Consider the following 16,721-nt stretch of genomic DNA (forward strand, 5'->3'; position numbering starts at 1 on the left):
CAGTAAATTAACAGTTTAAACACACAACATCATTCATCATTAATCCAAACAATACAAACGACGATTGAAACTAACAATTTTACACTAATTTAAGCATTTATGTAAACTAACCGGGTCATAGCAAAACCGCTTGCTATCGTGACTCTGACAGTATATAAGTTAGAGTTTAAACAACGATATCATTCATCATTAATATAAGCAATAAAAACGAATATAGACATTTTACACTCTTTTAAGCAAGTATGTAGCTATAATCATACTTACAGTTTGTGGTTAGGAGACGCATGTTGTTCCAAATAAAGTGGGTACTGAACCATCTTTCATTGGCAAACGTCTAAATCCCTCCGATAAAAATTAATTTTAACCACTGATTCTTCACAGCCAGACACGTTTAGTATATCCCTCCTTGAAAAAGTCTCCTTTGGTAGTGAAAACAACACAAGCTGAAAACACAGCATGAGCTGATGTTTACACTCACACACAAACTAGCTGTGGGCGGGTCATAGTTTTCGTTTCTCCCGGGCAAGGCTGTAGGCAGAGATTAGTATCTCATGTGACGTGGATAAGTTCGTGTGACGTGGATAATATCAGGAAGAAGACTCACTCCCTATAACGACTCGTTTCAGCGATTCAGAGTCGACTCCCTACTTTAGAAGCCAATAACTTTATTAATCGTGTACTTTTTGGTTCAACTACTTTACACGTTGTTTACATTGATGGACAGCTACATGACACACTGCAATAAAGGTAAGTTTAGATTTTGGATCTGTGTGGCTCTTTAAAACAATATGCTGTCATATTGTGATTTCGGTAATGTTTTGTGTTTGTGAACTAGACAATACACAAATATTTATCTCAAACTGACAGTCTGTAAAATTGTCAATAAATAGGCATAAAAAATAGAGAGCATAAAACATTTTAAATCACTTAAAAACACTTTTTTAATTTTAGCTTTTAATACAAATTATTAATCGTTATTAATAATTTTGTAAGCAAACCAATGTATATAATTAAATCATGTGGTTTGATAAATGTATAATAAGTTTGTCTTCTTGGAATGTGATGATGTGTGAAAAAGAATATCCCTATGGGACAATAAAGATTCTAGTCTAAATTTACAGACATTAAATTTGATGTCGATTTAACCTCCTGCACATTCTATATCAAACAATCTCTGCAAAGACGCATGACAGAACAATAGATGGCAGTAATGAACAATTTGAGGTTGTGATCCAAGAGAAGACCTTTGCCCTTTGCTTAAAAGCATTGCAGAGGCACGATGTAAAAATTATTTAACTACTGTTAAAGCCACAGAAAAATGTAGTTAAGTTAGTTGCGTCACTACTTGTAGTTAACCACTCCCCTGTAAACAGATGTGAGATCTTCTTCTCATCGACCAACAGCTTCAGTGCATTGAGTTCACAGCTATTAACATCATTCAGACACAGAAACACTGAGACATCAACACCTCACAAATCATCAAACACTGAACAACACTGATTCATAACTGACTGAATCTGTGTCTGTCTTCACTCCTCAACACTAAATATACAGACACATTACACTACACAAACTTACACCAACATAACAACAACACACTGTTTATCATCTAACATACAAACTCTCTTCATAAACTCCCCTGCTGAAAAATCCAGCATTAAACCAGCATGGGAATTATGCTGGTATATGCTGGTTTGATCCTGATTTAGCTGGTGGTCACCAGCATACCAGCACCAAAATACAACATATCGTCGCTGCCCAATGAAACTCACATATGTCCAAAATGGTTACTTTTCAGAAAGTGAAAAAACACAGTATTTCAAAAGCAGTTAATTGTAGCGTTGTCATACTTGGTACGGCATCTTTACATGTAACCATATTCTTGCCAGTGTAATGATATAATCCACATTTGAGTTTAAATGGACATACGTGCATATTTTACAGAAGTGTTCTTCACTCCCAATCCTGGAGAGCCGGTGCACTGCAGAGTTTAGATCCAACCTTAATCAAACACACCTACCTGTGATTTTCTAGTGAGCATGAAGACATTGATTAGCTTGCAGGTGTGTTTGATTAAGGTTGGAGCTAAACTCTGCAGGGCACTGGCTCTTCAGGGTTGGGATTGAAGAACACTGCTTTACAGTAACGGTGGTCAATACGCGTTCTTCTGATCATTAATAAGTCGCGTTTTATATTGACAGATAAATATGCCCAGTTTATTAAATAGCCTACATCTTAGTTTATTAAATATTAATTATACATTTATTAAATGTCTCCTGCAAACTATGAGGGACAATAAATCAATACACTGACATGGTAATGCTAGGCAGATACTTTGTTTGCACAGTCCTACCGTAATTTAGTAACTCCTATACGTACGTCTGGCATCAGGGGGGAAAGGTTTACCTCGATGAAGGAAAGTCATTGTCTCACCAGGCTATGTTTATTCGGCTTTCCAGTGCTGAGCTTCGATAAAACTTCAGGAGACCGGCGAGATGCTTCCACAGGGCGGGAGATATGCGGCGTGATTGACAGCTTTGACACCAAACGGATATACGTGAAAATCAGATGACATGATTTCACAACTTTTCATTGGCCATTTAGATATGTGAAGCATACTGTATTTGGAAATGAACCTGGACATTCAATGCTTCGAAAAATCTAAAAATCGGCAAAATGGACGTACGTGGCTTTCATTGGACAGCAACAATATGCTGTGTCTTGCTGGTATGAACAGCATGGGATGCTGGTGCTTATGCTGGTTTGGTGCTGGTTTAGCTGGTGCTAATGCTGTTGCTGGTTTAGCTGGTGTTCACTAGCAAACCAGCACCAAAACACAACATATGCTGGTCTTGCTGGTATGCAATATTTTTTCAGCAGGGTCATCTCTACTATTTAGTTTAAAGATTAAATGACTCACTCTGCTTTTCTGGATGCCTTGATCACTGGCAGCAGCCTCTGAAGACATTCATCTGACGGATCATATTTACTCAGTATAAACTCATCCAGCTTCTGATCTGAGTTCAGTAACACAAACACCACAGCCGACCACTGAGAGGGAGAGGGTTTGACTCTAGAGAGACACCAGAAATCTCTTTTATTCAGATATGTTTGTACCTCATTCATTAGAGATTGATCATTCAGTTCATTCAGACAGTAAAACAGATTGATGGATTTCTCTGGAGATTGATTCTCTCTGATCTTCATCTTAATGTACTCAACTATTTCCTGTCTGGTGTCAGATCTTCTTTCTGTCTGTGTCAGTAGATCTCGTAAGATCATCTGATTGGACTCCAGTGAGAGACCCAGAAGGAATCGGAGGTAAAGGTCCAGGTGTCCGTTCTCACTCTGTAAGGTTTTGTCTACTTCACTCTTCAGTAAATCACTCGTAGTTAATCCTGATGTTTCTGGAGAAAATGAAAGAAAGACAAATAAAGCAGCGAGAAACTCCTGAATGCTCAGATGCACAAAGCTGTAGACCTTCCCCAGGTACAGTCCAAACTCCTCTCTGAAGATCTGAGTACAAACTCCTGAGTACACTGAAGCTTCTCTGACATCAATGTCACACTCTCTCAGATCCTCCTCATGGAATATCAAATTTCCTTTCTCCAGCTGTTGAAAAGCCAGTTTTCCCAGTGATAGAAGACTCTTTCTAACCTGTTGAAGATCTACCTCACATTTCCCATCATATTTCTGACTCTTCAGTTTGGTCTGAAAGATCAGGAAGTGTGTGAACATTTGAGTGAGAGTCTTGGGGATATCTGCTTTACTTTCTGATTCACTCAACATTCTCTCTAGAACAGTGGCTGTAATCCAACAGAAGACTGGGATGTGACACATGATGTACAAACTCTTGGATGATTTGATGTGTTTGATGATTCTGTTGGCCAAACTCTCAGCATTTATTCTCTTGATGAAATACTCGTCCTTTTGAGGATCATTGAATCCTCGTACATCTGTGATCTGGTGGACACAGTCAGGAGGAATCTGATTGGCTGCTGCTGGCCGTGATGTTATCCAGATCAGAGCAGAAGGAAGCAGATTCCCCTTTATGAGGTTTGTCAACAGCACATCCACTGAAGCTTCTTCTCTTGCATCAAATTCTGATTGTTCGAGAAATCTAGAGGAAGTCGACACTCATCCAGACCATCAAAGATAAACACAACTTTATAGACATCAAAGTCTTTTGATCTCAGTTCTTCTGTATCTATGAAGAACTGATGAAGAAGATACATCAGACTGACATTTGTGTTCTTCATTAGATTAAGTTCTCTAAATGGAAGTGGAAATATGATGTGAAGATCCTGATTTGCTTTTCCTTCACTCCAGTCCAGAATGAACTTCTGTACAGAGACGGTTTTTCCAATTCCAGCAACTCCTTTAATCAGCACAGTTCTGATGTGTTTGTCTTGTCCAGGTAAAGCTTTAAAGATGTCATTACATTTGATAAGTGTTCCTTGTGTCTCTGATCTTCTGGATGTTGTCTCAATCTGTCTCACCTCATGTTCATTATTGAGTTCTTCACTTTCTCCCTCTGTGATGTACAGCTCTGTGTAGATCTCACTCACAAGTCTTGAGTTTCCTTGACATGATATTCCTTCATTTATTCTTTGGAATTTCTCCTTTAGTCTGGATTTGTGTTTTTTCACACACAAAGGTAAAAGTTCTGTTGTATAGATGAAGAGAAATGGATGTGAACGCATGAAATATGTGACCCGTCACGGAAACCAGTGACACAAGTCAGCAGCACAAGTTTCGAAATAATGAGAAACAAAGTTTTTTTAAAAAAAAATTGTGATTTTAGTGCAGTTTCTAAGCTTTCTAACGATGTGTAACACATGGAAATCTGATAAGATTTGGAGAAGTTGTGGCCATTTGAATGTAACACATTCAAGAAAGAGAATGCGGAGAAATTTGAGAAAAAAAAAAAGTTAACACTTTCCCTTTTCCCTAGCTGGAGAGACAATAGGGCTAATTTACATCTCATTTAGTTAAGGCATACCCCCTGTAAAGCCGTTTTGAGATACAGAAAACTAGCATCATATGTAGTATTTTATTGCAGAAGTCCGAATGAACAAAATGCAAAAATAAACAGGACTTTTACCTTTGTGGGGATCACAAGTCAAATCCAGTCTGTTTCAGATGTTTGAATCATCCAATGATTTTTGTCCACAAATGCGTATAATCTGTGAAATATAGATCGTCTATTGTTTACATCAGATTTCGCATGAACTTCTGGTGATACAATATAATATACAATCTGAGGACTATTTACATTGTAACATGTAAGGGTTTATCAGATTACACTCCGGTATTTACGTTCCGTCAAACACATGAACCCGCCTTCAAATTTTGTATTTAAAATAGGGACGTAGTATAATAGATAATCCAAAGACAGCACCGTCGAAAACGTGAAGTCCTTAAGGGATGTTACCGATCGCTCACTCGCTCGTTGCTCCATCAGCCAATAACTTCATGGAAAATATTGATAGACAAAACATGTAGCCAATTATATAAAGAATTCTACGATCTCTGTGTAACTTATGAGTTTGACTTCATGCTGCGCTGCAAGACGTCATAGTACCGCGAGAGCGAGTCGAAATTAAACTACTCCGTAAGATTTCTTGAAGAGCTCTCGCGGTACTTTGACGTCATCCGACTGCAGCGCCCCATAAAGTCAGTGACGCGGCTGACGTACGATGCGGCTGACTGTTATTAGTTTCGCCCCAGCTTCTTTTATTTTTCTTTTGTTGTGTGCGCCCGAGCTTCATTTACAGTCTGGGGAGACGCACGCTATAAGTAAAAAAAAAAATAAGCAAACATGTCTGAGGAACAGGGCAGCCGCGTCACTACAGTCACGTGACTTCACGCTCGAGCCGGAAGAGAAGACAATGCTGAATAAAGTCGTAATTCTTGCTATTTTTGGACCAAACTGTATTTTCGATGCTCTTACACAATCTTACTGACCCACTGATGTCACATGGACTACTTTGATGATGTTTTTATTACCTTTCTGGACATATGGAGAGGCTTCTCCATGATCTCAACTAACAGATTCTGCAATAAAACGAAAATCACAAATTTTGAAAAAAAAAAAAACTTTGATTCTCATTTTCTCGAAACTTGTGCTGCCGACTTGTGTCCCTGGTTTCCGTGACGGGTTACATATTTAAAAGCGTACATTTGCAGTTGAAATCGGCTTGTTTTTCCAGAGATTCTAGCATGCAGCGGGGGCGTCATTGTGTGTATATTTACATACTGTGCGACTTGTGTTTTCGCCCCTGCCCCCCGACTTGTGATCAACACAAAGGTAAATAGTCATGTTTATTTTTGCATGTTGTCATTTGGACTTCTGTCATAAAATACTACATATGATGCTAGAACATCTGTATCTCAAAAAGGCTTTACAGGGGGTATGGCTTAGTTAAATGAGCCCTATTGTCTCCCCCAGCTGTAAAGAAGAGTCCTTTTCGTCTTGATTTTCTCAGTATGAGTTTTTCTGAGTTCCTATATTCAAATGGCCACAACTTCTCCAAATCTTATCAGATTTCCACGTGTTACACATCGTTGGCCCAGATCCGACTTGTGTCACTACTTTCCGTGACTGGTCACATATGACAAATAAAAGTAAATGAAGGTAATGTACAGGAATTAGTTCATGACTCTCTTACTGGTCTGTAGTTTATTAGCGAGGTTTGTCTGGTTCATCTTCTTCAAGACGTGCAGTGTGATCTTCAGAAGCTCCTCTCTGACTCTGATCTGATCTTCATCCTCCTCCTCCTCTCTCTCAGAGAATGCTGGGTAATCTGAGATCAATAGTCTCTTAAAGATTTTCAGCTCTTTCTTCAACCGAGAGATTATTTTGTGTTCAAGTTCCTGAAATCATTGTTCAAACACAGACAGCTTTACACACGCGCGCGCGCACACACACACACACACACACATTCTGGTTTCCATGTTTTGTGGGGACATTCCATAGATGTAATGCATTTTATTCTTTACAAACGGTATATTCTCTTCCCCTAACCTACCCCATTCCCTAACCCCAACCATCACAGAAACCCTTCTGATACTTCACATTTCCAAGAAACATCATTCGGTTTGACTTGTAAGCTTGTTTCCTCATGGCGACCTCAAAATGTCCCTACAAGGTGATAATTACCAGGTACACACACACACACACACACACACACACACACACACGTGTTGAGCGATATGCCCCATTTTGGAGATAATCTTCTCATCAGCCTGTGAGATCGCCAAAAGACGGTAGTATCGGGAGGAAGGGCAGTAGTTTACTCATTTATTTATTTGGTAACTTTTTAGTAATTTATGGCAAGTCACTTGATTGATTGACAAAAAAGAAGCAAGGGCAACACTGTCATGACTGCAACCGTCTTAAAACTAATGCCATTAATCTGGGCACGGAAAATCATCTCCATGAGTCAGGCAAATCGAGGGAATCCCTGTCCATCCTGGGCATCAGAACACCGGCGGAGTCCATCTTTTCCTCTCTGTGAGTTCGTTATTTCACTTTTAATGATCAATTTATATGAATAAACACAACTTAACGCATAACGTGCAGTGCGTGTAGACCATCAGCTCGACGTCTACTTTTTATTACATCACTTCCGGTTCCCCTTACACTCTTGGGTGATGCAGTTCAATATACAACAGTAGTGACAAACATTACAATATGCCAACTGTACAGTATGTAAGCATATGTTTTCTTGTTTGCTCCACGTGGGTTTAAACACCGTTTTTCTAAAGAATAATTTTTAAACTTTATTGGTGGTGGTTGAGAAGAATTAATGATTTAATAACATTAAAAGATTAATGTTAAATAATTGTGTTGTTTTTCACTTGTATTGGAATAGTTATTTTTTTATTAAAACCTTTTTCTTTTAGTCATGGAAGTAAAAAAGCAGGCTTTTAATTGCTTTAATTGTATGGCTATTGTATGGTATGTAAGAAAAGGTTTGTACTCTAAAAATACTTTATTTGTAACAAACAGGAGATAAAGAATTTACAAATGGCTCTCTGCACCTTTCAGCACTTGGAGAGCGTCAGGTTTTTTTAGCATTACTTAAAAAAAAATGTTATCCCACCATATCCACAGGTACAGAGTCATCATATACAATAAATCCATGAGGTAGCATTTAAAAAAAAAAAAAACATTTAAAACAGATGCATTTGTTTAAAGCAAAGCATTTATTACTTACCAGGCTGCAGGTGAAGCAGCTCTTTTTGTCTTCTAACGTCTCATAATTAGTCCTTATTTATGTCCAAGACTCAATAATAATCTTTTACATTCAATCCTTTAATCTTTCATATTTAAAAGCATTTTTGTGCTGCTGCGCATTTATGTTTGTGATAAGCAAACCCCGTCGTCGTCCCGTTTATGCGCATATTACTAATTCGCTCTTTAAATAACAAAAAACATATTGACTGTAGACTTTAGACCAGGTTTTAGTTGGTCAATGGCGTAGTCTCTTGTAGTTGCCTCAAAATAGCAGCGATGTCCAGTTTCATTACTTGGTACCGACTATAAGATCTTCTCAAAGACTCTAACCAACAGGATTACACTCTGTATTGAATCATATTGCATTCCTGGATGCACTATTTTTGATAGTCTTTTCCTGATTTGAGACCTGATTTCTTATGCCAAAGTACACAATCTGGATATTGGTCTTGTTTCCCTAGACCAGGGGCGGCGTTTGCGTATGGCAGGGTATGGCAGTTGCCATACCCTAGCTTTTAGACAAAACAGTTGACATAATGATGCCCATTAAATATAAAACATATATAATAATAATAAAAAATTACTACAACATATCTGAACATTGGTACGTTCATAATAGTGATCATTAAAAGCGAGACGCACTCCCCCAGCTGGAGGTCATCATGAGCGCTGCTATAGTATGAGCGCTGTAATTATTTGAAATGCAATTTCTCTGATTGGATCCTGCTTCAGGATTGTGGGTAGTGTAGTTCTTTACCAGTGTTTTCACAATTAAAATGTATTTTTGTTTTAACAATCATCACATGAAAATATAACCCATCCTCAAGCCAGAAATACATGTTATGACAAAAGTAATTTTCTTTGTCTATAAATAAATTATTTTCTTAAAGTTACGGAACACCGTTGTTGCGCAGTCGCAGTGAATTGTGTTAATTGCGCGCATTTTTGATTAAGCTGCTAATTTACCGAGGACAAAACATTAAAAGAACTAGCTCTAAACAATCCTCTTTAGATGCTTTTTTATTAAAGAAAGCGTATAAGCAGCAGGAGAATAGTGGAAGCGTAAACAATCAGAATGAGGACTGAACTAACAGCACTTCTGCAGTTTCTGAAACGAATCCTCCAGAAAACCTTAGTATATCGTCGCCATCAATCGACACAACGAAAGACATCAGCAAAACTAAAAATGAAGCACCGAGGCAGCCGCAGCTATTTAACTTTCCAGTCCGAAATGGGAGACGGTTTCCGTTGCAGCTTTACAAAATACATAAATGGATTGAATATTCAATTTCCGAGGATGCCGTTTTTTGCTTTGCCTGTCGACATTTTGGTGGTTTGTCACTTGGGCCAGGTGAAAGGAGTGGAGCTCGACCTTTCATAGAAAGGGGTTTTACGTGTTGGAAGAACATTCATTCACAGTTAAGGGAACACACTGAGCGGCCTCGACACAGTGATGCAGTGAAGGCATGGGCAGATTACAAGGATATATGTGCAGGTAAAAAGCCATCAATAGCAACAACTACTTCAAACAACCGATCTGCCGAGGTTTTTTTTGCTACTTGCAACAGGTTACTTGGGACATCAGGGACTGTCCTTCCGCGGCCATGATGAGAGCAAAGAGTCAGGCAACCGAGGAAATGTTTTTGAGCTAATTGATGTTTTTGGAGAAATGGACAGCGAAATAAGAACTAGAAAGGAGGGAAGATATTGACATTATACGTGAAAAGACAGTCAGAATGATCTAATTACAGTGTTTGGAAATAAAATTGTAAAGACAATTGTCGATGAAGTTAAAGAGGTCCGTTTTTTTTCACTGTTGGTGGATGAAACCAAAGACCTGTCAAAAAAGGAGCAGCTTGCAGTTTTTTTGCGGTATGTACACTCGGGTGTAATAAAGGAGCGTGCCATAGGTGCTTTTTATATGTAAGACCTCTCTGCAGATTCGCTTTACACGTTTATTGTTGACAAATTAACTGAGTTTGGTATAGACATGCAGTTTTGCATTGGACAGTGTTATGATGGTGCCGGTGTTATGGGTGGATCAGTCAATGGAGTTCAGGCTAAAATTAAGGAAAAAGTGCCTTATGCAGCTTATACGCATCACTATGCCCACAGACTTAATTTAGTTCTTGTGAACACTATTAAGAATATCCACGAACTTTCAGACTTTTTTGATGTGCTGCAAACATAATACACTTTTATAGCTAATAGTAACACAAGGCACACAATGTTCATGGAAGCGCAAAAGCACCTGGGTCAAAAGGTGTTACTGCTGGAACGGACATGTTCAACTCGATGGTTGTACTGGTACAGAGCTGTACAAAAACTAGTATTGCGTTACGAGGCAGTTATGGCTGTTTTGGATGCAACTGCTGCGGCCAACAGGGACGGGTCAGTCAAGGCTGCTGGACTAAATTCAAAATTGGAGTCATACAATTTTATTGTTAATCTTCACATTGTTGAAAGGGTATTAGCCTACATTTGGTCTGTCTGAACAGCTGCAGGAGTCTTGCCTTGTTGTTCTTAAAGCAATGGCTCTGATCAGAAGCACCAAAGAACACATTGACATTATCAGATCTGACACAGAATGGGAGATTTTGTTGGACAAAGCAAAAAACTTTGCTGCCACTATAGTAGGGGTGTGACGAGACACTTAATCCACGAGACGAGACACGAGATTGGGTTCACAAGAACGAGACGAGACAATATTTTTACACTTTTTAAGAAACCCTCGATGATAAAATAAATGAATAAGAAACTGAAATCATGTTATTTTTAAATGTTTTAACTAATCAAGGACTGCCCCTAACAATTATTTTACTAACTGATAATGAAGTAATTTGTTATTTTTGGGTAATAAAAATAGACCCAAGTGAGCAGTAGCCTTTAAAATTACATAATAACGAAGATGCAATAATAATTGGTTCAAATAAAGTATTAAAACCAAGTTACATTAAACAACATTACATTAACAAACACATTACATTTGTGGTCTATAAATAAATAGCATTATGTATATATTATAACAAATGCCTGCAGGGGGCGATAGTAGACTCGTCTCGGATGCTATCTTCACTTTCACTTTCACTTTAGACGGAAAAAAAAACGCTTATTTTTTAGCCAAACAATGTTTAAATCCATTTGAATATTTAATATACGTCCATTTCTTTACAATAGAAATGAACATGCAGACATTAAATCATGTAAACTCTGTGATGGTTTAATCTGCTGAGACTTCACATCTGACACTGATCTACAGAAAAACACAACACGTCTCAGACTTCACACGAGCTCCCAAACGAACATTATTGGAAACCCAAACAAAAAAGCAAATGCAGTAAAAGACAGAATATAATGCATGCACTGTAAGAGGCTAATTATACCAACCACGCTTTAAACGCTTGGAAACGCAAGGCGCGACGCACTGCCTTTTAAAAAAACAGAGCAGTGCGTGTCGACGCGGCTTTTAATATTGCTAGGCAACCACCTAGTCAGCTGTCTTGTCAATCAAATATTGAAGCGTGCGCTCTTTTGCTGTTGACTGTCATATTAGCAGAAACTTTAAAAAGAGGATGCTTGATCTGACCTTGTTTGAGGGTGAGAGGTGCACAAACACGCAGGAGAGAGTGAGCGAGTGGAGTCCGGTTCTTCAAAGCAACTGTAAACTTCCCTCACCACAACGTAAGGCCCGCATCTCCCCTCATTCGAGTGGACAATGGAAAGACGCGAATGACGTCGGGCGCTTCTCCGCTCTCAGCGTTCCTTCAAAGGCGCGTGCTGCGGCCGCCGGCAAAAACCGCAAGGCGCTCAGCGCGCATAAACAGCGCGCAAACGCTCCATGCCCATAGAATATCATTTAAAAAAGGCGCCTGCAACTGCCTCCTCCGGAGGTCGCATATGCAGGCTGCATACGTCATTAAGGTTTATTTCAGATCATTAACTGAGCATTACATTCGCAAGTCATGAGCATATTACAACAATTTGCGATTAACTAAATTATTAGTAAACTTTATAATTGTTAGTCTCTAAAAAGACAGTCTTTATGAAGTAAATGCAGTTTAAAAATGCGACCTCCGAAGGATGCAGCCTTTTTTTTTGAGAAACGGCCAGAATTTCACCTACACAAGAAATCTCGCGAGACACACTTAATCTCGCGATACACATTTAATCTCGCGAGATCTCGTCACATCCCTACACTATAGGCATTTCACCTCAGTTTGCAGCATCAGATTCAAAGTCCCAACCAGCAAGAATACAGAATCTGTCGTCATTTTTGAATGGGTATCTCACTGCTTCAACCACTGGATCCAGAGACACCATGGGAGCAGACAATGCGAAAAGGGTGTACTTTTCTGTTATTGATTGTTTCGTTGCGGAACTCGGCCGCTGTTTCAGCGACAACGATGCCCTTTTCCAGTCACTAGAGGCCTTCGAAAAAAATTCATCTTTGTTCTTGGATACTGTGAAAATTAATGCATTTGCAAACTACTATGCTGCACATGTTGATGAATTGGTCCTTCAATCCCAGGTGAGCTCGGCAAAGATTTTTTTAAAGTGTGACGACAAACCAACAGATGACAATATTTTGTCGGATTTTATTCGGTTGCAGTCTATGCCAGTGGCATAAAATCATCTTGACCCTTCCAATCACAACAGCTTCAAACAAACGCTTTTTTCTGTCCTCAAACAAGTCAAAACGTATCTGAGGACAACGATGGGTGATAAGAGACTAAGTTATTTAATGCTCATGTCTGTGGAGAAAGAGCTGGTGAAATGTTTTGATTTGGATTAACTTGTCACAAACTTTGCTATGCTCCGACCGCGCCGCTACCCACTTATGCAATAAAAAGACTGCACAGCTACAAGGTAAAATCAGGTTTTATATTTAATTCTGTTTGCTGTGAATTTTGATGTTTTAGTCTGTATTTTTGCTTCAGATTTTTTTGACTCGCGTGCTAACTGGTCATTTAAAAATCAGTTTGTTGACAGTTGTCATGACAACATCTGGCTGGGTGGGTTTGAGCTGATTGTCACAGACAGACACATGACAGAATGTTTTTTTTGTGTTGATTTCAGCTTGATAGAAGTATAGTTTTTGTTGCTGGAAAACCAGTTAACAACCTAAAACAGGATATTCCAAAGTTTATATTATTTGCCTATTGTTACTTATCTGCTTAGCATTTTTTTTAATATTGTGAGTTTTGTACACGTTTGTGGAGTGTACACGTTTAGTACACAATTAAATGCGATGTGGTTTTACGTTTCTGTCACTTATTAAAGCCGTATGTATGTGTGTATGTGTTTATGGTCAGAGGAAATATGCCATACCGTAGGTTTTTGTGAAACGCCGCCACTGCCCTAGACCAGGAGAAAGCCTATGACCATGTTGAGGGTTTTGGCGAGGAGATTTAAAACAACAACACGACAGGAAAAACAACAAGACCTAAGTCAATATTAGAGTAATGTTAGTTCGTCTCTCCGCCCATTTAATGTAATCTGAGGTACTGAGATCAATGTTTTACATCTTTTCTGACGAACACATTTTACAAGCGTGTGAAAGTTGTGTGATCTTATTTCAGCAGTATCAGAGAAAGCTCTTACATATACACGAACAAAACATTGTGTAACATGTTTACTTAAAATACAAGCATTGGACTGTGACATAATATAAGTTTGTGTCCATTTAAACCCGTCATTACTCCCGCTCATGTTTAAATGACAGGAGAGGGACTCGTCCACAGACCATCCCCTCAGTAATCTGGAGAGAAGCGGTCGAAAATGGACAAAAGAGATGGATTTAAATACCAAGTGTAAACGTGATGTGTCTCTCTCATCCACTTGTGAACGATCGACAAAAACACATCTTAATACAAAGTGTAACAGCGCCTGGGATATTTTTCCTTGCGTTGATGAAAAAGTTTGAAATTTGAAATTTATTTAAAGATAACCCCTTTAGATGCACCATCTCGCTTTCAAGGGGGTCCTTAAAACAGACAGAGATACAAACAACAAATTACAATGTTTAACACATAAAACATACATTCATACAACAATTAGCTCTCCATAACATCTCCTCACATACCAACCCTAGAAGTACATAAATACAATAAATGTTCTCAAAAGCAAGAGCAAATATTCTTCAAGTAATCATGTAAAGCTGACCTTAAGATATTGATTGAAGTAATAGATCTTATTTCACTTGTTAAATTATTCCAATCTGATGGAGCTTTAAATTGAAATGCCCTGCGACCTACCTATTTATAAATTTTGGGAAAATAAAAAAAAATGTTGCAGTATGCCATAAGTTATATGAAGAGCAAAATGGAATTAGATATTGTTTGAAGTACTGAGGATAATTTAAATGAAAGATGCCTTCTCGAATATAACGATAACCAATTTAATAATTCATACATTTGACAGTGGTGCGTTTAATATGGATATCTCAATACAAATCTACAAAGACTATTATAAACAACATTAAGAGAACAAAGATTTGTATAAGAGGTATTATGGTAAATTATATCAGCATAGTCAAGGATTGGAAATATTAATTGGGTAATAATTATTTTTCTAACCCTAAAGGTAAAACAACTAATAAAGGAGTAAAGTATTCTAAGTCGATATGATATTTTTTTTAAGAACTGCATCAATATGTGATCTAAATGACAATTGAGAATCAAGTTAAAGACCTAAATATTTAAACTCATCGACTTTTAACATTGAAGTTCCATCTATAAAATTAATTGAGTAGTTGAGTGGTAATGAGATTTGTTTTGTCAGGATCCGTCTGAAATCATCTGTTTTATTACATCTAGTCTTTGTGTTCGGGGTCCTGGCAGTACCATGTTTTATGTGGGAAATGTGTGGTTTTTGTATTGGTTTATTCTGACCACACATTTCCCAGGTCTCGTCACTTTTTCCCCGATCCCTTACTTGTAATTATTTCCAGGTGTATGTAATTTACTTTCTCCCTATTTAAGAGTCCTTGTGTTTGTTGTCCAGTGCGCGTTTGTCTTGTTACCACTCCTGTCGTGTTTCAGAGTTTTCAGTTGTGAGTATTGAGTATATCTAGTCTAGTTTGTTATTTGTAGTTATGTTGGTTCATGTTTAGTTTTATGTTAGTTAGTGTAGTGTGATCCTGTCTTGTTTTACCCCCTCGTGGGTCTTTGTTTTTCCCCTGTTTTTGTGCAATAAATCCTTATTTATTTACGTCTGCATTTGGGTTCTTTTCTTGTCACATATCCTCACATTACGAACGCGCCACCACTGAACCCAGCAGACGATGAACTATATGTTTGCCGATTGTAGAGCCCAGGGGGCTCACGTGTTGTTTGGCATGCGCCAGAAGGGAGATCCATTGATGGGGTTTGCTATGGACTTTTTAAAGGCAGCGAAGGGCACTGGCTTTAATGAGTCTGAGCTAAAAGTCATTTTCCTTAGCTGCCTTGATGAGCCTCTATCGGAGACTGAACGGTGGGTCATCAAACCCATGAGCTTCCCGGACTCGGTGGAATACATCATGAACCGGGAGTTCAGAGTTCCTACCGCAGTTTCCCATCCAGCTCCTCTTCAGACCATCCCAGAGGGTCAAGTCATGGGAGGCTTGACTCTCGGCGACCCAGAACCTTTCCCTCCGGCTCCAGAGAGCTCCTCCCCACCTGTCTCCCTTCGAGGGAAACGAGAAAGGAGGATCTCCTGGGAGTCTTCGTCCGGGGGGTCCTCCTCGGAGTTGGTTGCACCACCTCAACCACTCTCTGCTCCACGACCTCGCAAAAAGAAGAGGAAGAAGGGAACTCTTGACCAGCGCCCAGAGCCGCCGACGCAGCCGCCAGAGCGCCCAGAGCCGCCGACGCAGCCGCCAGAGCGCCCAGAGCCGCCGACGCAGCCGCCAGAGCGCCCAGAGCCGCCGACGCAGCCGCCAGAGCGCCCAGAGCCGCCGACGCAGCCGCCAGAGCGCCCAGAGCCGCCGACGCAGCCGCCAGAGCGCCCAGAGCCGCCGACGCAGCCGCCAGAGCGCCCAGAGCCGCCGACGCAGCCGCCAGAGCGCCCAGAGCCGCCGACGCAGCCGCCAGAGCGCCCAGAGCCGCCGACGCAGCCGCCAGAGCGCCCAGAGCCGCCGACGCAGCCGCCAGAGCGCCCAGAGCCGCCGACGCAGCCGCCAGAGCGCCCAGAGCCACCGACGCAGCCGCCAGAGCGCCCAGAGCCGCCGACGCAGCCGCCAGAGCGCCCAGAGCCGCCGACGCAGCCGCCAGAGCGCCCAGAGCCGCCGACGCAGCCGCCAGAGCGCCCAGAGCCGCCGACGCAGCCGCCAGAGCGCCCAGAGCCGCCGACGCAGCCGCCAGAGCGCCCAGAGCCGCCGACGCAGCCGCCAGAGCGCCCAGAGCCGCCGACGCAGCCGCCAGAGCGCCCAGAGCCGCCGACGCAGCCGCCAGAGCGCCCAGAGCCGCCGACGCAGCCGCCAGAGCGCCCAGAGCCGCCG

The 16,721-nt window shown here is 40.4% G+C and overlaps 1 pseudogene; it reads right to left on the minus strand.

The window, feature by feature from the left end:
- The window catches only part of LOC135718195 (NLR family CARD domain-containing protein 3-like), a 58,901-nt pseudogene that overhangs the window by 32,162 nt on the left and 10,018 nt on the right, over window positions 1-16,721 (minus strand).

The sequence above is a fragment of the Paramisgurnus dabryanus genome, chromosome 10, assembly GCF_030506205.2.
Source record: "Paramisgurnus dabryanus chromosome 10, PD_genome_1.1, whole genome shotgun sequence".
Taxonomy (NCBI): Eukaryota; Metazoa; Chordata; class Actinopteri; order Cypriniformes; family Cobitidae; genus Paramisgurnus; species Paramisgurnus dabryanus.